This window comes from Chamaea fasciata, unplaced genomic scaffold, assembly GCF_029207755.1.
Source record: "Chamaea fasciata isolate MVZ Bird 193981 ecotype frontalis unplaced genomic scaffold, bChaFas1.0.hap1 SCAF_6, whole genome shotgun sequence".
NCBI classification, from domain to species: Eukaryota; Metazoa; Chordata; class Aves; order Passeriformes; family Sylviidae; genus Chamaea; species Chamaea fasciata.
The window spans coordinates 68,709,170-68,729,579 of NW_027094091.1; the positions used below are offsets into that span (position 1 = coordinate 68,709,170).

At 43.9% G+C, this 20,410-nt stretch overlaps 1 long non-coding RNA gene across 1 annotated transcript; it reads right to left on the reverse strand.

Moving 5' to 3' along the window:
• Positions 1 to 1,796: 1,796 nt before the first annotated feature.
• LOC136291533 (uncharacterized) lies at positions 1,797 to 16,985 on the reverse strand. Its single transcript, XR_010721597.1, has 4 exons — positions 16,612 to 16,985; positions 11,712 to 11,764; positions 7,114 to 7,248; positions 1,797 to 6,531 (listed from the first exon to the last, which is right to left on the reverse strand). It is a non-coding gene; the product is annotated as an uncharacterized lncRNA (long non-coding RNA).
• Between the last annotated feature and the right edge of the window lie 3,425 nt (positions 16,986 to 20,410).

Sequence of the window (20,410 nt, forward strand, 5' to 3'; positions counted from 1 at the left end):
CACACGTGTGTATAAACACATCAGTAAAAGTTACATTTCTTATGCAGAAAGGTAACGAACAGAGCTGACACTGATCCTGAAGACCAGACAGTATCATGTGCTCAGACTCGGGCTATAAATCTCTGAGCAGCATATGCTGCACTCACATTACTGAGACACAGCACAGCCTGCTCTGCTGCTCATTCACTGGGTGATGCTGGAAAAAATCCTTCTGACTGCCTCTTTGTAAAATGAAAGCAATAGGTGTCTCTGGAGTCCCATTTACTGACTTCAGTGGAAGTTGTGCTTGACAAAGCATTGAATAAATGTAGGTTTCATCCCTGTATCAGCCTATATTAGGGGACCTGGTGTTATTCTGAGTCAGCAGCTGCTCAAAACAACTCTTTGGAAACCTTGGAGTTTCCCTTTAAGATCTGATGAGATCAGTGTCATTCAGCAGCTCATTTTACTTCCTCAGCATTTCTCGCTTCCACATTGTACATACTGGCAGTCCTGATCAGATCGTTTCAAAATAGCCCTGAACACAGGAGATTTCTAAGCACCTGGCCTGATCTCACACCAGCAGTGAGCCAGCAAAACATCACTACATCAGCACTTTCTCTGGATTGTTGTTAGAGTACAAGGGGGCAAAAGATGACCCAGACTAATTTCCAAAACGCATAACACAACGTTCTGCAAATTGTTGAACTCTGTTACTTTTTGAGACAAGAAAGCATGTTGTCAAGAGGATGGAATTGCATTAGCCAAGCTCTGTCAGTGTCATCATCTAAAGCCTAAAGAAGCTCTCACTGACTGTGGAATTACACCAGCAGTGTAGGGAGTATGCACTGTAAAAACCCCAAATCAATCTAAAAAAGCTTCCCAAGGAATGCTAGGTTTTTGTGTTCCACCATGCCCTCTCTCACCAATGAAGTAGTAGATGTTTGTCTATCATATAAATTGCAGTTTCACATGTACCAGAGCATACAGTGCAAGAGCTCTGTTCTTTCGTCCTGCAGTTCTGCTCTCAATTTCAGAGGAGTTGTGGCTGTTTTACACTAGTCCAAAGAGAAGGGAAGCAGACATTCCATCTTCAGGGCTTTTGTTTCAAAGATAAATGACTCTGTTTTGCAGCTCTCCCTGTGGCGTATTCCAGAGATCTGCTGCCAGTTCAGACTGGCTCAGTGTCAAGACTTGACACACAGCAAAAACAGTTGAAAAATAGCAACACTCCATCTGATCGGCTAATCTGGAAGTTTTGTGCACTGGGAGGTGTAACACCTGGGAAGACAGCGGAGCCACAGTATTTTTTGGTACCTGTTTCTGTTAGAATGCTCTGCAGAGGTTTACTCTGTGTGTTTTGGACAGGAAACAGATAAATCCAGAAGCTTAAACACTGAATTAACTGAATGGGGAGGGAGAAAAGACCCAGCTTATTCCTATAGAACACATGCAAATGTAAATGTGGGACCAAGCACAACACATCAATGTGTCACTTTTGGACAGAAGATAAACTGAAGGTCAGCTAAAGCAGTGCTGCTACAACTGGTGACATGCAATTAAAGTCTCTTTTGTAAAGAATGGTCTTGTTGCAGAGTTTGGTACCCCTGCAAAGATTCACAATTGTTTTATAACATTTTACAAGAAGAAAAACATTTGCTTCCTGCCTTAGCTTAAAGGCACTAAAAGAAATAGGGCCAGATTCATTTCCTTTGGGACTTTTCTAGTGATCATCAGAAAGAAAAATCTCCATAAACACTCAGCACATTTCACCTTCATCAGTAATCAAGTCCACACTGGTGAATATAAGAGCTTTAAAATGAACCAGACACCATTTCCATGGGGATATTTTATTTTACATCAAGTGCAGAGTGGACAGATTCACATCTTAAAGCAGTTTGCACATGGTATACTGTTTTGGAAACAAGTTTTAAGCTAGAGCAACTATTTTATCAGAAATAACTCCTTGAACTACAACATGTGGGAGGCAAAAGAGTTCAGCCACAGTCAGAAACATGTCAGCTGTTCATGTCATGTTGTAATGCGCATAACTTCTTAAAGAGCTATTCAGGCCATGAACTTTAGCTTCAGTCTAACACCTGCTTCCAGACAAAATCATTGCTTAAGTTCTCTATGCAATTTTGAGTGGAAGCTTCAACCTGCAGAGTCCGTATATGAAGTTACGGTGTTTTTTTTTTCTTTGCTGTGGGTGTTCAGAGCCACTGACTAATCAAAAGGAGAGTCTCCTGCTTCCCTACTTCTGGAGCCAAAGAAGAATCACGGTACACAGGAGTGAGACTTAATATTTCCCATTGTCAAGGAATGGGTTGTGGTGCTGTTACTCAACAGCATGCCGAATTTTATTCCACTATCATCTGAGCTGTGAGAGATACTAATTAATTCAGAAAGATTTTTTTTCTTTTTAGGATATGTGTGAGCAAACCTAGCTGAAATGGCAGCTTCCACATATCAAACCTGACAGTTAAAAGAAAACTAAAGAAAACTTTCTGCTCGTCAGCTGCTGAGGTTTGCTTGAGGGATACATAGGAAACAGTTCCACATGGGTGTGTGTGTCCCCTCCCCTTTTTAAAAAACATCATATTTTAGTACTAGGACTGTATTTCAAATCTTCTAACAACTGCCTTACTAAAATAGGCTTTTTGAGAAACTGTTCAATAAAGCACAGTGTGAAACTCCCACTGTGAACAGGGAACCTGATATGGGTCTAAGGCTTGTTTTGACCACCCCAGCTGCCCATCAGCTTGGAAATGGCATTGCAATCATTCTCTTCAAGGGACATCTGGAATCAGCTGTGGGACAGCACAGAGCACAGTCACAGAGCAGTAACTAGGCTCTGAACCTAGCCTCAGCCAAGTAATTTGGGATGCTCAAGTGTTCCCAAGGGATGGACAACATTTTCTGCATTCAGGACCGTAGCAGAGCAGAAGTGTTACAACCAACAGATGGGTAAATGTAATATACTCTGATGACTTCTGTGGCAAGTGTTATGTAATTACTTTAGGAGCAACCTCTTTTTATTATTAAAAAAATAAATAAATAAAAATCACAACATATTTTACCCTACATCCAAAGCCTTGGTAATACTGCCTATCTGAACTTAACCGCTCCTAAAAGCAGAGTTTGTCCTCTCTCTGCATCCTTGCTGATCTGAGGGCAAATGGCAGGTCATCTGGGAGAATTTAGTCAGCATTACACCATCAGCCTACTCATCCCATTCCAAGATGCCCACAACCCCACATCAATGGCTCAAATATGCTTAAAATGAGCACACTCTGTTTACAGTTGCTAAGACAGCAAGTCCCAAGTCAATCCCAAAACATGGTGTTTTTTCTTTTTTCAAGCAGAAATGTCTTTGCTTACCCGATTTTGTATTTCTAGGATTTGCTTCTTCTGCTTCTCTTTGGCATCATATAGGAGGACTATTTATAATTCCCCGGAAAACTTTCCCTTAATTATAAGATTTCCAGAGCAGCTATTCAAACAAGGAACAGCTCACATGAGATTTGTGGTTTGTAGTGATAGAGTCAGAAATACCCATCTGTGGAACCTCTCTAGCTTACATTCTTTAACTGACATAACAAAGGGTAATTTTTCCTCCGTAAAGCATAAAATCCTCCAGAAATTGAAGTGAAAGCTGCGTGAGACCATCTACTGCCATAAAGAGAAAGCAGTATCAGTCACTCTAGATAACATAGCTGACTGCCTTCCAATTAAAGGCCCATTCCCTGGGAGGCAGATACCTTTTACCTTGGACATGGAAATCATCTAGTAGTCTCCCTCCTGCATTATCTGAGCTGTGTGCAGACAACCATCAAGGTTCTTATAAGCCTTACAGGTAGAAATCTCCAAGAGTGTCACATAAAGAAAAGATAAAACAGAGGCATAACAAATCATTGCTTTCTTATGAGACTGAAAGTAATGCGTGTTGCTGTAGAAATATCTATTTTATTTTGATTTTGAGTTCTTGGTATTTCAGAAGATCTTAAGGCAATTTCCAAACCACAGCCCTAGTTCTGAGGCGGTTTAAAGTCAACCATGGGCTTACTCGCTGGGGTTGGAAAAAACACTGTGTTTTGTTGCACATTTCCACCCACCCTCCCTGACTATCCACGATCAAAGCCATGGGAAGCTCCAGAGGAAGGAGTCAACAGACTGACATGGAGATCATGTTGATTGTTACTGAACTGCATTGCAGCAAACAGAAAAACAGCAAGCAGAGCTGCTCTTTCACCCCACACTGCAGGTAAAGAACAGCCCAAGCAATATTTGACTAACAGGAATCTCTACAGCAAAATTTAAAACCTAATGTAATTGTATTGTTGGGATGGTCTCCACACCAGTGTTGTAGTGCCAGAGGGAGGCAAAGAGAAGTTTTCCATTTATTTTTGAAATTATGAAAAACCTCCACCAATATTAAGGGTGAGATTTGAAGTATTTAAAGAATATAGACTTGGTATACAATGCTCCCCAGTGATGCTTGACACCCCAGATGGGAATACTAAGGCTTAGGCAGGATCAGTCAAATTTCTTCTCCTGACAAAGCTTGTCTAAAACTCTGTTCCCATTTTTCTGACTTGTTTTCATGTAATGATAATTTGCAAGCTGTGGGTATTCAGCTTCACTGAAGGGACAAACAAAAAGCTTTCTGCTGCAAAACAGTTTAACAGTTGGGAGGGAGAACTCAGGCCTCATCTCTTCTCTGCAAAACACAGCCTTACTTCTCATATTTATTTTGAGCCATTTCAGCATTAGTATATACCTTGGTTTTGAGCTGTTATGGGAGGATAATACACATGATTTGTGCACTCAACATATTTCACCATTTTAATGAGCTAATACACATTGTTATCAACAGCATATTTCTTGTTGTAATACCTCGATCCTGACAGCCTTTAGTATGTCTTTAATAGCCCAGAACAGTCCTACTGTGAGGGGAATGAGGCAGTGCAAAGCAAGCCTGAAACACCAAAGCCTGTTTCAGCTCACCAGCATCTTGTGCCAGTGGAGCACTGCAAGCTGAGTGACACACAGGGCTTGGTTTGAGACAGGTGGCAAAGCTGGGAAGGCAGAAATCTTCCAGGCATAATTCCCATTAATGTCTGTACCCACTGCCAAAGGGAACTGTCATTTCCCTGTTGGTAAGTTTTCATCTGGGCTGTTGCTGACAAGCCATCAAAGCATGCAGCCAGTCCTGCTTACACAACCAGTTGGACAATCACAGGGGAGAGGACAGGGGCTAGACCTGAGAGGGCTTTCAGCCTCCTGCTGTGCCTAGATTATGATTTAATGCTAAAAAGTTGGCATGGCAACCGAATGCTTGGCAACAAAAGGCCGAGGAATGGGTCCAAAAGAGGGCCAAGCAAAAAGCACTGCCCAGCTCTTCCATGGGCAGATCTGTGCCCTGCATACCCATCTTGTCAGAGCTTCTGTAGCAGCCAGGGTTGCAGCAGAAGAAGGCATTATTAATAAGCTAGACAGGTCTGCAATAAGTGAATAGTGAATTTCTCCAAAACACTTGAAATGGACCCTGGCGCCTCATTCAGGCTCCTTTTGCTCCATCCACCAATTGCCACACGTTGCCAGGAGACAGTCTTGCTCCACAGGAGGACTCGCCACTGGCTGCCATTGTGCTGTCTCTCTATGTTCCCCTCCTCCCCTGTCTTGCTCTTGCTCTCTGCTGTAACAGAAGCCTGGCAGTGCTCTGTTTCTCAGTTCTGACACAGTAACTTAATTTAATTTGAAAGTTTTCAAAAGCTTTTTGATTTTTCTGCAGTGATTAACTGAGCAAAATCCCCAATCTGCACAACTCCAGCTTGCAACATACAGGCTGGAAAAGGGACTCACGTGCATTAAAGGGTAGGGCTGATCTGAAGGGGGTAAGTGACATACACTGTGAAGACCACTTGTTTGCTGCATGAGCACCTTGGTTGCATTTCTTGAACTCCAAGGTATTAAGTTTGGGTGCCTGGTTAGGGGATACAAGTTCCATTTAGTCTCACTTGTGCTAGGAACTGTCTATAGTCCATTAAAGCATGCCCTTGGCTATTTAAACATTCCCAGCCTTTTTTGATCGTATAGGGCCTCAGAAAACTCTCTTGCCTTTGGATATTGGCAGGCTTAGTCCCATGCACATCAGAAAAGAAGCCATTAATTCTTCAGCCTTCCTGAGGCACTTCCCTTGTACCCCTATGGAAACCTTTTGAGTGTAGACTCAGTACGGGCTGATACCGTGTCACCTTCCCAAGTCTGCCGGTGCCAGTGCCAATCTCTTGCTTCAGAGAGCTGGGCTGCTAAGCAGATAAGTGAAGTTAAAGGTTAATCAGTTCCAGGGTTGGTTTGCCAAATAACTGTGAGCCAAGGATCAGTTTATGCTGCCATTTGGCATCATCTTCTGTGGACAGAACAAACTGAAAGGTGGCAGTTGAGGAGGAGACTGGTGTTGTGACAGAGACCTTGGCACTGAAAGGCTCCAGCACAACAGTGTGGCCAGGGCGTAACTAGAGAACATAGTTCTTCAGCTTCCTCGAGGACCTTGGAAAGCAGACAGAAAATGAGTGGGGATTTTAATGTGCTGTTTGCAGGGGCTTAATGACACAGCCTGTTCCTGTGCCTGTGGGGAGGGCAATTCTTTTGCCTGTTATTCTCAGTGCTGCATACCGACTGAAGCATCATCCTGTCTCTACCTGGATGAGAAATCCTTCACTGTGTGCAAATAAATTAAACTGAGTGTCCAATCACTATCACTCCAATACTTCTTTTTTTAATTCCAGCATTCCTTTTCTCTGTCTGATGTTTCACCGTCCCACCTCTTTTCCCTCCCTAATGTCAGAGATTTCCAAATGCTCTTAAACAGACACACATCACGTCTTCCCCTCCATATCATTTAACACGGACAAACTGACACAAAGAAAATAATTAAGTGGGCAGGCTAATTAGACTAATTTATTTCATTTCACCAGAATTTCACTGTTCTGTTTCCAGTTCAGTCTGGAACTATGGGACACATTCCCCTCATTCTTCCTTCCCATCACTAGGAGCAGTGACAAATGAGCTACATCTTGTTATTCTTCTGAGAATCTACAGTTGAAAAGGATAATGGAAAATAAAGCATACCTCACTGTTTCCAGCTTTCACAATCTGAACAGAGGAAGCTGTCTTGTGATCCAAGAACACAGGAGTGGATTGTCTATCAGCAATCCCAGCTACATGACTTACTAGGCTGAAGATAAATAGTTGAGATGTTCACTTCTACAAAACAGAAAGGGATTTTCAGACTTCTCAGTCACTCACGGTGACTCTCCAGGGTGCCAGGTGATACAGTGCAGCAGACTGGTGTTGAGGTGCACATAAAGATGTGTGGGGAGCACCAAGCTGCTCATTTCACCCTCTCTCACCATGCAGTCCTAATGACCATGTTAGTAAACCAAATTAGCTGTGCTTATGAGCTTCACTCACAGCTGTTTTATTTATAGAGCTCCATGAGGTAATTGTAGCTTGTCCTGGTTCATGTGAACTTACTTTCCAGCTCTGCTTTTATGAACACGTGGAACTACATACCGCAATCTTTCACATACACCAGGGACAGACCATAGGCCTGGCACAGATTAAATGCAGGTCCCCCGGTGTGTGGAAGGGTTGTTCGCCTGCCCATCCCTCTCCTTTTGTCTTTGATTAAAGATACAAGCCACACACTGACCAGCACATGGACAGCCAGCAAAGTAAATGCAAGGAGGTTCAAAAGCACACACACATACAGCTGAGGCTTTGTTCAGGTCCTGTTTACTCTAAAGGCAAACAGTTGAGCATTGTTTGTTTGACAAATTGTAACTGTGCAGCTAGGAGAGATCTAGTTCCAGCTGCTTAGAGCTGCTTGCATATCTTACCTCCTCCCTTTCCCTCTCCCACAGCTCACGAATCCATCTTACCTAGGGACAGAAAAAGAAGTACAAGGTACTTGTTAGATTCCTTCCCACTCTGAATTGACACTGACTTCATCAGGGTCCCTACTCCAACTGCCAGCATAGGTAAGATCCTTATGAAGCACGGCTCAAAAGGTGAACTCACACTTGCAGGTGTCCCAAAGACCTTAGGGTCCTGCACTTGTGTTGTGATTAGGAGCAGTGAAGAGAGACCCTTTGGTAGTCCCCACCAAGTGCTCTCAGCTTGTCAGGCACTGGAGAACAGTGGACACTTGATAGTGTTGGAGCACAGCCACAGGAATCTCAGAGCTGTTTACTACCTAATTACTTTTTTGCCTTGTATAGCACCTGATGCAGCAGAGACTGATCGTCCGCTGTACTACGCCAAATGTCATGTATGACTTTTGATCCCAGTCTCAGAAAGTGAGTATCAGAGCACTACTGTCAGACCAAAGTTGCTCATTTTCTGTTAGACAGACTAAGTAAGGCCAGAATGCCACTAAGTGGCATTTACATCCTCTTTCCATCAAGTAAATTATGTTAGCTTTTCCAAGACAACTCACTACTTTAGAAGGACATTGAGGCTCTAGCACAGCAGAAGAAACAGCTGTCTCAAGGACTGTCATCTCAAGTCTTCACAGAGAAGGGGTGGCAGAATCAGTTTGGTGCTAAATGACATAAGATGTGTTAAAGATCTGCAAAGAGGATACAGTGGTTCTAGAAATACAGAACCAAACTGAAATTCCTGGCTTAGTGAGGCCTGAAGTCTTACTCCTAAAGACATCAGTGTCATATGCACTCCATATGAACAGGTGCTTGCTAGCTTCACTGTTCAGTCAGAAAGGTAGATTCAGAAACTCTAATCCATTTTACAATTTATCCTACTTATGTATCATTTCAAAACTAGTTTCCATTTCATTTTTTCCCCTTCTGTAATTAAAAGCCAGTGTTCTTTACCTAGTGCTGAAATGCCTCTAAATAGACACACACAGGGAAGTCTTTGAGACCACAATTTAAAGCTAAATTTAAATTAAGGTCCCATCATCCAGAACCCTGACCTTTGACTCCTGACAAAACAGTAGGCCTGGATACTGAGTGCACAGTTCATGTGTATATAGTTTGTGCTTATACATGTAGTTAAAATAATGCAGTTTAAGTACTATAAAATGTGTCACAAAATTCAAATGTAATAAGCAGAACATAAGCCCCAAAGTTCTTTGTTTATCCCATCATCAGTACACAAACTAAGGCTGAGTGCAGTGTTAACATTTCTGCTGTAATGTGTTTAATGGGCTGCTTTAAACTTCTTTGCATGCCAGCCTTGTGTTCGAGAACACTGATTTGCCATTTCGAAGGGGGAATTGTTCTTGTGGGCCCTGTGAGGGAAGACATGCTCAGCTTCAGTACTGTGAGCCTAGCTCATATCAGCAGATCTCATGATTGCCTTTCTCACTTGTTCCTCCAGTTGCTAAGAATTCTGTAGATAAACTTCACTTTATCTGAAGGGAGGAAGTTGCCGCTGGATGCAGAATCAGGAAGGACAGCAACCTAATGCACACAGCAATAGCTTTAGAGGAACAGTCATTTTCCCATGCAGATGGGAAAAACAAGACTGTTAACCAGCCGTGTGCCATGGCACTCATTCAGCCTGTACCAATCCAGCAAACTGGAAGGAAGGGCCTTTTCCCATATCATTTAAAGGGGGGAAAATAAATTAGTGAAGCTCATTGGTAGCCTGAGCTGACAGAAATAGAAATTAGAGGCTATGGGGAAGGGCCTCTGTACCTTGCACTGCAACAGGAATCAAACCTTTCCCTCTGCTCTCAACTCCCCATATAACCATAACTGGTTGAGCTTAGTGATTAGCTAAGAACACAATGCCCAGGAGAACTGATAGTTGCCCGTCCAGTTCAGCTGCCAAGGGTCAAGGCAGCTGGAGAAAGCACAGTATGCTCAGAAGTTGATCACACAGTTGTTTTTAAGAGTCACTCAGGCTATCTTTGGAGGGCACTCGGAAGATTAAGCTGATCTGAAAGAATGCAGACAACCAGGACATTCTCTTCTCACATGTACTCTGCTCAGTCATCCTTTCTTTTGCTCAAGTAGGAAGTCTGAGGGCAAGTGATAGCACTTTCTGTATCAGGCTGCCAAGCACTCAATATTTGTCAAAATTATACTTTTGATAGATGGCTTCTTTGGCAGTAAAGCTCACAATGCCCATCCCTAGACTCAGAATAAGTGGCAACATCACCAAGCTACAAAGGTAGACAGTACCTCCTCGTTTCAGCTGCTAAGCAGATAATTTAGGAGGAATGAAAAAAAAAATAGTAAAGCCTTCAAGCCTTCTAATGGTTATCTCCCCATTAAACACTTCTTCCTGGGAGGGCTGAACAAGCAAACAGATGCAAGGGCATGTGTCTCCCAAAACCCAAAGACAAGCCTCCTTGGACTGAAAAAGTGCTTTACTGAATTCCAGCACAGTATAATGCTGGCAGGCAGCCCCAGAGCTGGCTCTTCTGTAGGAAGTGAAGCAAGTGGATCAGGATCTTGTTTACAAAGAGCAGCCAGTTGAGTTTGGAGAGAGTGACATTGAACCTCAGAAGCTGGGAGGACTTGAAATATCCCCAAGGATGCAACATGTTGTGTGTACCCCAAGCCTTGGTCCCCTCTGCTTGTGTCTGCTGCTTTATGGGATAGTTACAGTTCAGAGTTTGAAACTGTCATTTTAATTTTTTATTGCTCTAGGATTAAAGTCCTTGCTCACCTTAAGGAACCAAGGCTCATCGACTCAGTCTTTACACAACCAAAAATTTACCACTTGACCAGCCTCTCAGAGGCCTTATATCTGCATATCCTGATAAGATAAGGATACATCAAAGGTATGATTAACTCTCCAATTGCCTCTCTGAGCTCCTTTAGCTTTGTCCCTGAAGCATTGTTACTTTGAAGTGCAAGTCCTTTGCTCCCCACTTACAGAAGTCCTTCAGGGAAATCTGTACCTTGTGTTAGGTGCAGTCTGGCTGTCCCTCTGCCAGAGAAAAGTTACAGCAAAGCCCTACACAGAGCCTGGAAAGAACAGCAGGCCATAATCTCTTCTAAGCATGAACAGCCACCCTGCTCTGAAGTACAAGTCGCCCAGCCCACGGCAGGGGTGTCACTCCACTAGACTGTTGGTGCAGTGCTCCCCCAACAGAGTTCTTCTCTGGAGAATAGAATTATTTTTAATGATTTAGAACAGATCTGAACTTAATCACATCACTGAGCCCTCCTAGTGCAACACACCTGTATAACTGGTAGTCCCAGCTGCTCTCATTCCTGGAACTCTTTGCTCTCAGTACAAAATCATTATCTTTCAACCCTTCATAACAGTTTGTCGGACGTCCTAAGCACTATTATATACAAGCTATTGGGTGCAGGGTACTTAGGCTAAAGAACAGGCAGCTGTAGCCAAAGATAAGTGATTCCTCCCCAGAACTGGGGCTCCATCACATAGGTAGCCACCTTTCTTGAGCCATAGAGTCTATCAGAGCAGCAAAGCTTCTTTGTGACTGTGACAAAATCTTTCATTCTAAGGTCTTGGTATGCTTTCTGGACAGGACATGGCTAAACAAAGGGACTAGCACAACCTCAGTGGCAGTCTCCTGGTCACACAGGTTAGCATGTTATGTCCCATCCAGTGGTGTTTCAACTTATTCTGAAAGCAAAATTGCCCATTTAGGCGTGGGTGAAGGATGTTTCATGCTTTCTGAACTCAAAGTCTCTCTGTACACATGCACCAAGAGACACAAATACCTGCTTGTTTCAGTAAGTCCTCTTCATAATGATACATTTCCCATATCAAGTATCTAAAAAAAAAAAAAACAAACTGGCTTGACCACGAAATCTTGAAATCTGCTGGAAGCCACAGAAAATTTTTATTTTCATCCTTTGAAACCACCTTGATATTCAACCATGCAGAGAATTCAGTGTTTGATAGGGGGGTTTTTTTGGGGTGACAGAGAGGGAGTTACATTTCCCTTCATGCGCTGAGCACATGGACACCAGTGGTGCAAAAAGCAAGATCCATTTCAGACAGGGAAGGGAAAAGGAGGGGACAGTGAGTAGGCAAAACAGGAAGTTCTGCCTGAAGAGGAAATGCTTCAATGCTATCTTAAAAACAGTTTGCAATGAAACTCCATGCAGCTATAGAGAGGTGAAAGAAAAGCAGCTTTCTGCAGATTCAGCAGTCTGAAGCTCACATCCTGCCACTCACAGCCTGTTGTCCCTTTCCCTGAAGACAGGCTGCAACTTGTGCTGCCCCTGTACGAGCAGCTGGAGAGAGGAACCAGGCTCCCAACAGGCAGCCTGAACACAGACACTTGCATTTTGTTTGTGCAGGCTGCTTGTGTCCTTTCAGGTGATTTCTAGAAGTAGTTGAGCCACGCTCATAGTCCTTCAGTAGCACATACTCTTCTACTTTAGAAGCAGCTTGTCCAGTGACCAGATCAGCTACATCATGCAGCATCATTCCCAGTCTGTTTTTGTCTGTCAGGATCCCGCACAGGGAAATATGGTTTGGCAGCAGCCTCAAAAGCCTCGGTGACACTTCACTTCATCAGCAGATTAGTTTCCCCAGGACTCTCAAAAAGCCTTCTGACATAAAGGTTTTAAGAAAAAATGGATCAACAGGATCACAGTGAACTTATCTGAACAGTCCCATTTAGAAGTGATGTACTCTTCATCTGCTTAACCGAATTTTAGTGCTTGTGTAACTAGAGAGGAAGCAGACTCCTTTTTAAGGGCTAGGAGATGAAAAGTGTGAGCAGTAAGAAAAGGCCAGAAGTGGCAAATGTCTAGAGACAAGAACAATCCTTGTGTATCAGGCTGTGATGTCAGGTAAGGCACAGATATCACTAATGCCTTGCATGGTCGCAGCCACACAGAATCACAGAATCACAGAATCACAGAATGTGTAGGTTGGAAGAGACCTTCAAGGTCATCAAGTCCAACCCAGCCCTAACACCTCAACTAGGTCATGGTATCAAGTGCCACATCCAGTTTCCTTTTAAACACATCCAGGGATGGTGATTCCACCACCTGCCCAGGCAGACAATTCCAGTATTTAATCACTCTTTCTGTGAAAAACTTCTTCCTAATATCCAACCTATATTTCCCTTGACACAGCTTGAGATTGTGTCCTCTCGTTCTGTCAGATGCTGCCCGGAGAAAGAGACCAACCCCCAGCTGTCTACAACTACCCTTCAGGAAGTTGTAGAGAGTGATAAGGTCACCTCTGAGTCTCCTCCAGGCTAAACAATCCCAGCTCCCTCAGTCGTTCTTCATATGGCTTGTTTTCCAAGTCCTTCACCAACTTTGTTGCCCTTCTCTGGACACATTCAAGCATCTCAACGTCCTTCCTAAACTGAGGGGACCAGAACTGGACACAATACTCAAGGTGTGGCCTCACCAGTGCCGAGTACAGGGGAAGAATGACCTCCCTGTTTCTGCTGGCCACACCATTCCTGATACAGGCCAGGATGCCATTGGCCCTCTTGGCCACCTGGGCACACGGTTGGCTCATGTTCAGCCGGCTGCTGACCAGAACCCCCAGGTCCCTTTCCTCCTGGGCACTGTCCAGCCACACCGTCCCCAGCCTATAACGCTGCAGGGGGTTATTGTGGCCAAAGTGAAGGACTCGACACTTGGACTCATTAAGCTTCATTTTGTTGGACTCTGCCCATTGACCCAACTGTTCCAGATCTCTCTGCAGAGCCATCCTGTCTTCCAAGTGGTTGACACACACTCTCAGCTTAGTGTCATCTGCAAATTTACTAATGAAAGATTCAAAACCCTCATCCATGTCATCAGTGAAAATATTGAACAGAGCTGGTCCCAGCACTGACCCCTGAGGAACACCACTGGTGACTGGCTGCCAGCTGGATACAGCACCATTCACCATCACTCTATGGGCCCGGCCATCCAGCCAGTTCCTAACCCAGCAAAGAGTGCTCCTGTCCAAGCCCTGGGCTGCCAGCTTTTCCAGGAGTATACTGTGGGAAACAGTGTCAAAAGCCTTGCTAAAGTCCAAATAGACAACATCCACAGCCCTTCCTGCATCCACCAGGCAGGTCACCTGGTCATAAAAGGAGATCAGGTTGGACCTACCTCTCCTAAACCCGTGCTGGCTGGGCCTGAGACCCTGGCCATCCTGTAGGTGCTGCATGATGACACTCAGTATAAACTGTTCCATTATTTTGCCAGGTACTGAGGTCAGACTGACTGGTCTATAATTACTGGGATCAACACACAGCTCCTTCCTCTGTGAATGATAATCATTACAGGCATTTATGCCTTCTGACAGCCTTTCTCTGAACATTCAAGGGTACTCCCCATGAATGAAAGACAGGATGAGAATCAATGAGCACTGTTCCTCCTAATTCTGACATCTTAAGAAATAATTGAAACCTCATGGACCTCTGTTGTAACTTCCCATTTAAATGCCAGGACGCCTCTTGTGCAAAAGCAAGTTAGCCTCTTAAAGCCAATTTAGATAATCCCATGATCCATGGGACAACAAACAGGCAGAATTTCTGAGTACAAAGATATCCCTGTAGTCAACATCTCCGAAGCTGAAAGACTCTTTGTGTTGTGCAGCCAGTATCATCTCTGAGTTTTCTCAGAAGCCAGTGTAAAGAGGCTCACTCCAGCCTCTGTTCTGTAGAGGGTAAAGCTTTCTTGCCTACTGTGCAGGGCTCCTCCAGCACAGAGGGCAGCTGTGGTAAGGCTCACACATGCCCAGACACACACGTACACACACATGCATGATCCACCCAAACTGCTTTTGTTGCTCTGGGGCTTCAGCAAAGCCTGTTATCCATTTCGCTGAGTAGTCTCCTTTTTCTTTCCAATAATGGTGAAAGGCAGTTTTCAGTTCGCTGTCAGTGGTGATCTCAAAATGACAGGCCAGCGAAACATTGCGTAGACCACAAAGGAGTGTTTTCCTTGGCAGCATGCCCAACTCTGTCATATTAATGCTCAGCCAAGAGCTATTGTCCTTGATAAGTGACTCTGCACTGGCAGAACAGGATCCACTGCAAAAGAGTTTTTTCCATGTGTTACACTGCTGGTGTCTTCTGAGCCTTTAGGATGGCTGAAATATTTGCCAGTGCTGGAAAACCCACATCCCCTAAACCAGTTATTTATTTCACAGAGCTATGGGGCAGCAATTTGGTATTGGAGAAGAGAAGCCGTTCTGCCTAGAAGTTAGCTACAGAATGGCACTAAATGCACCCAGAAGACACCTAGGCCAAACAAAACCAAGTGGGCTGGGGAACAGTGAGGCAAGGGCATTCACACTGGGCAAGGGTAGACAGCCAGGTGAGCAGAGTAGGCAGTGCACAGCTGGCTCCTCGACAGCTGGCTTACAGCAGGGGCACTTTGATGACTACTACTACTAAAACCCCATGTTTTGTCAACACTGAAATATCCTTTCCATTTGTTTTGTCCTCTGCTTTGTTAATGCCCTCTCAATTGTGATCAAAGAGAGTGCAGGTTCCCAAATACAAGACTGAAACATTTTCTTTGGGTGATGAACAAATCCTCATCACAGAAGCCCTCCCACAAAAAACTTTCCTTCCATTTATCTGTGACTTCCAATTAATAAATGCTTTGTTGTAAAGTTGTCAGCCCTCCTGAGTGGAGCAGGGCACTATCAAACTGCTTAAATACTGACAGTAAGGATTTCCTTTTGAAAAAAGGAAATGAAAGGACATGATGTGAGTCACAGAAAACTTCCCCCATGTAAAGAACAGATCTGAAGGGGATTCTGGGGAGCCAGTGAGACCAGAGAACACAGCACTGGCATGTTGGGCACTTAAACTTCAGATAGCTCTTAGCTTCTGTCCAGGGCCTGCATGTCAACAAGGCCTAGAGGAAGTCTGTACGCACTAACTTTCACCAAGGAACAGAACTACCTGAGTGTGCCCAGCTTGTGTTTAAGAGAGATGACCTTCCCCAGCAAAAGTTAGACCTTGGTTATGGCTGCTGCCTGTCAACACACTAAGCTGCTGAGCCCAAAGGAGAGGTGCCCCCAGCCAGCGTGGTGCACAGAGTCCCACTCACCCTCGGGGGGCCCTGTAGGCAGTTCCCGGAGCAACCTGGAAGGTGTTTCCATGCTCAAAGAGATATTTGTGTTCCCTGCTACTAAGTGAGAATGTGATAAGCTTGAGGTCATGACATGTTCTAGTCAGATGACATGTTCTAGTCAGATAAATGCTACAAAAGAGCTAAAAGGAGCTAGGAGCTAAAAACAGCAATCCATGCTATGCTGGCTGCTTGCGAGGACAGAGATCTCAGAGACTGAAAAGTCAAATAGTTCCAGTCTCCACTCATTTGTCTTTCAGCTTAAAACTTTCTGGTGCCTTGTGTCATTCACAGGGGAATCTCACCCCTGTCACTTTCATTTTGCTTTTAAGACAGAAGAGGAAAGGACACATTCTTTTCATTATTTTCCATTCTGTAAATCTTGGAACAGAACACTGTGTGTCTGTTTTATTTAATTGTTTATGTTATTATTGTGATAGATAAGAATTGTTATGAAGTTATAAGTTGTTGGTTATAGAGTTGTAATGTTTTGTTAAATTTAGTTCAAGAGTTATAATGCTGTTTGGCAGTTTTGTCCACTCTGTATCCCTTACCCCAAAATCCCACTTACCTGATTCCATCGCCTTTCCGTCAAGTCAAGCCGTTGCTGCTCCCTGGCATCACTGCTCCCTGGCATCACTGCTCTCCATTTCTGCCTGCTGCTTTGCCTGCCTGCACCCTGCCTGCACCCAGCCTGTCCCATTGGCTTGTGCCCTGCTTGCTCCACTTCCTGTCAGATCCTCTTCCTACTTCCTGCTGACAACCGGCCTGTCAGTCAGGCTGCTGCTGCCACCCTTATGGGAATTAAAAGAGCCCAGCTGCATGATGGGACCATATCAACACCAAGAGCCCCTGGCCAAAACGAGCCAACTCAAAGTTTAAATCTGCCAAGGACAGCACTGGACTGACCATACACAAGGGTATTTATGCCAAGGGTTTTCATAAGCTTTTGTATCTCACCATAACTGGCAAAGTACTTTAAGAGCAAGACACCCCTGGACTCTATAAGCTAAGAAGAGTTCTTTGGAACCCCCGCGAGGCAAGATCTCCCACTTTGCAGCACAGGCAGCAAAGGGGATTGCACCTCCTCCTCAGCGGTGTGGACGAAAGGGAGCAGCAGTGGCGTAGGCCACCCCTCAAGACCCCTGTTTATTAATAAAGGCATTTAAAGGAGGAAACTGTGTCTCTTGCCATTTGTAACATTTTCACTTTCTTATTTGGGATATTAGGCAAACCTTCCTTTCCCTGATGAAAGAGCGAGAATACCCACTGCATGTCTAAAGCAAGAATATAAAAGGGAAGCTACATAAATGGTTTTGCTCTGTTTTCGAGGTAGAATATGAAAAGGAGGTTTGTGAATGAAGTTCAGTTTTATGGAAATGCATTGCACTTGTGGACTTTAAAGAGAAATCTATGGTTGCTGTGCTCTGCCGCTTGTAGCTTTTTGTTATTCTTTACATAGACCTTTTCTCTTTTCATGCTTAGACATGGTTGTGCTTCCTTTCCCATCCTAGGGGATTGCCAGTGAGGTTTCATTGGAGTAATTGCTTTTCTTAAGTTCTAAAAGTGTTACCATTTCTTTAGCTGAGTCACCTATGCATGATTGGAGCTTTAAAGACACAATTTTCAAAGGTGGCTGGGGATTTGACTACTCAATTAAACCAAGTGAAACAGAATCTCCCAATGCTCTAAGGTGCTTTGGGAAAATCTCTTCCTAAATGTAGCAGCTTAATGATGATCTAAAGATACATAAAGACATTTTCATCTCTTTTTACTGAAAAATCAAGGGCTACTTCCACACAGTGGAAACTAGACAGGCATTAAAGAATATCACAAACTCCGCAGAGGCAAATCTTACTCCATTCTTCTGGACTACAGCTCAGTTAGTAGCCCTGTTGTTTTTTTTCCTGAAGCATGGCTAAATTATAGGGCATGGGCAATATATCTGCTGTATTTTGGGCCTGCCTTTCCACAGAAGACACAAAGAATGGCTTGTCAGAGATCCGCAGCATACTGTTAGGATACAGGAAGTGTTCATCTGGGTCAGGTGGTTTGATTCAAGTTCACATCTCCATATTTCCATTCCTATTCATAAGTAAAATAAGAATTAGCACCAAAACACTGACATGAAAGCTGTCAGAGCACTAAGGGCACCAGGTCACCCTAGTTGCCCTAACCACCCTCTGCCCATTGGTCCAGCAGTCCTACTTAGGCTCAAGCATTGGCTTCTATAAGGGCTATGCTGTTTGTTTAGCTTTATTAGTGTCCTCCTGTCCTGACTGTATTTCAGGGTTATCTTACTGCTGCAGAATGGCCTGTTACAGTTTAGGTGCTGCAGTTGCCTTCATGAGGCCTGCTGTGCCGTGGGCCTGCTCTCTTGAAGCAGTGTGGGCTGTGCCCCGTGGCTGAGGGCACAGCCATGCCTGCAGATGGTTAGCTGGACATCCCAGCTTACCTGCTCCCACTGCTCCTTTGGACAGGCGTGCTGAGTGCTGACGTGTCACCCATCCCTGGCAAGGGGTAACAACAGAAAGGCTTCAGTAAAACCCCTGAGAACCAGGTTGTCCCAGGTACAAAATGCCAGGTGAAGACTTAAGCTTTAGCTTTCATGTTTTTCAGATTCTGTGCTGCCCAGGGGAGTGGTTCTGAGCCTCATATTTAGTGTTAGTAAGCTCTCTTCACAGAGCAGGTAGACAAAACAAATCCTTTTCCTGCTGGAGACCAAGGAGAGTGGTTACAATTTTTCAGGCCCAAAAGCACAAACAACAGTGGACTGAAAAGAGAAAGCAAGAAGGATAGGACTTCATAATCTGAAGCTCTCATTGGATAATTAACTCCAATGTGCAAATGGACCAAAACTTATAAAAGTGTGAGACCTCTTGACTGGTCATCCATTTTGTGATCATTTTGGGTCCATCTTGGGTGTAGCCCTGGCCAGGCTCCTGTACTGCCCAAGGTGTATCCTTTTTTAATAAATACCTACTTTGTCCTTTTAGCTCTGTCTAGTCTCTGTTCCAGGTCAGCCTTCACAAGGCATCACAGGTACCACTCTATTTACCAACATATTGTAAGCTTAGGTGCAGCTGTAAGGCACCTACAGATTGCTCTGTAAGTAGTCATCACACTTTGTTGACTGGTACATCCAACATGAGTCTGTAATCACTCCAGAGGACTTAGCTATCCTGTTGCTGTTTGCATATTGAAAGCTTTTTAGTTCACAGTTTTGTTTGATGCAATAATTTTTTTTTCACTTGGTCCCTTGATTTTTTTTCATTTAAAGCTGTACACATGAGTTTGGTGAGTTATCTGACTGAGAAACATGGTGAAAATCAGAGCAATAGCTGGTGGGTTGTTCTGTTTACTGATAAGCTGTATTTCCCTCAGCAGGAGCTATAAACAACAGATGACTTATGGAAAGAAAATTTGTGGAAAATGATGGATATTATCTACGTAAAGGTTGTCTGTGACATTCAGAAAACATGATTTGCACAAATTCTGAAGTTCACACCACAGGAGAGGATTGCAAAACACATCCATCTGGTAGCCCCCTTATGTTTTTCTAGGCCAAATCTGTGATTTGGCTTCAGTGTTAATACAATCCACATGTTGGCCTACAGAGAGAGAAAGTACTTACTAAGCAGAATAATTCCCCTTTTTTTCAGTGATAAATTCGCTAGATTCCCATCACCTTGTGAGAATGGAAGACACTATGCTGAATAGTAGCAGGAAGCTCTGCATCTTATTAAAGGGCTCACTTACAAAAGTTGCTGACAGCCACCCAATAATGGCATAAAGCTTTGTTTTGGTGTGGGAAGGGGGAATTTTGATTCATTTTACCTTACAGAACAAAGTTTCTTGAAATCTGGTATATTCACTAAGCAGCACACAAGTTGGGGTGATTTGCTGTGACAGCGCATGCAGTCTGTCAGCAGTCAAGTGCTTAAGGGAGGGGGGAAGATTTGGGATTTATTTGCTTGGAGAATATCATAGCTAATTGTTAAGGAAACTCCTTTTTTCCTGAAGCGGGCTAGCTATTATGATTCTGCATCTGTAAGCTCTCCACAGCACTTGGCTTTTGCTCTAGATCATTCCATGAGCACATTCTGCTGATGTTTACACAGTTGTTAACTGCTGAAACACTAAGTCCATTCAGGAGTGAAACTGGGAGCTGCATCCTGGTGCCCTGATAATCCAGGTAACTGCTTCTTTGACCTTGCACTGAAACTGGTTGAAAGTGGAATTTGCTAGAGAAAATATGGAAGTATATAGACTTGTGTTGCTGGAAAAACACTGCTAAAAAGATAGCTGTTGGCGAGCATTTAGGGGGATAGCCAATAAAGACAGCAGGAGTGGAAGGTTTTTAAAATAGT